The 957-nt window shown below is 40.3% G+C and overlaps 1 non-coding gene across 1 annotated transcript; it reads right to left on the bottom strand.

Annotated features, from left to right (window-relative positions):
• Positions 1–433: 433 nt before the first annotated feature.
• TRNAK-UUU (transfer RNA lysine (anticodon UUU)) lies at positions 434–506 on the bottom strand. Its single transcript has one exon. It is a non-coding gene; the product is annotated as a tRNA-Lys (tRNA).
• Between the last annotated feature and the right edge of the window lie 451 nt (positions 507–957).

The raw sequence follows: 957 nt of genomic DNA, 5'->3' as shown, positions 1-957 counted from the left end.
CCTTTTCGAACCCTCAAGCACAGCCCAAGGATTGGGTGTTTTTTCTTCTTTTCTGTCGTTTTTCAAAGTTTATGATTTTGCCTTGCATTTTAAAGATTATTCCACTATACCATTACAACGCGTTGTGATTGGCTCGGTATGGCGCAGAAGGGGAACCAACAATAGCACTACGACTACGAGGTCAAGCCCAATGATTTCTCTATCTATCACTAAGGAAAGCAAGCAAGCCAGCTTTCCCCTCCGATCGGCGGGGCAGTTTAGCAAGCGCGCTTTCAAATGGATGATGTTTTAGGCTACAAGTGGATGCAATGGGCAATTTAACTGCACAACCTAGCCACTATAGATGGCCCCTTTAACACAACCAGGCCGAAGCGGAGTGATCTTTTTTGTACACAAACAAACATAATCATTACATTACTATAAGTCTCAAGTCTGGGTGTAGCAGGACTTGAACCTGCGACCATTAGATTAAAATCCCAATGCTCTACCAACTGAGCTATGCACCCAAATGTTATTGCTATTAATTAGCAATGAAATAGATTTCTATGTAGTAATTAAACAAAAAAGAACAACTCTGGCTTGAGCATATCACGATGGCATTGTAGTAGTATACATAAATGAATGTTATCTAGGTAACTATCGCCAAGATTCCTTAGCCTCATTTGCTTCATGTCAACCATTAATACGGAAACAACAATTTTGCCAATACAATAGCCAAAATTTCAACAATGGCTTAGTAATGTTTTATAATAACTACGTAGCGGGGTCCCCATTCTTGTTTCGGATTAGCTCAGTCGGTAGAGCAGTGGATTGTTAATCCATGGGTCGCAAGTTTGAGTCTTGCATCCGGAGAAAATAACTAAAACACCGTGTAAAGTTTTAATTTCATGCACGGTTCTAAATGAGCGGAAAGATCGAAAATTTCCTTTTCGACTCTGACTCTCCTACACTAGTCGT

This window comes from Adiantum capillus-veneris, chromosome 29, assembly GCF_014529385.1.
Source record: "Adiantum capillus-veneris isolate H3 chromosome 29, ASM1452938v2, whole genome shotgun sequence".
Lineage (NCBI taxonomy): Eukaryota > Viridiplantae > Streptophyta > Polypodiopsida > Polypodiales > Pteridaceae > Adiantum > Adiantum capillus-veneris.
Note: the sequence above shows the minus strand (reverse complement) of the source record. Positions and strands in the feature narration are given on the sequence as shown.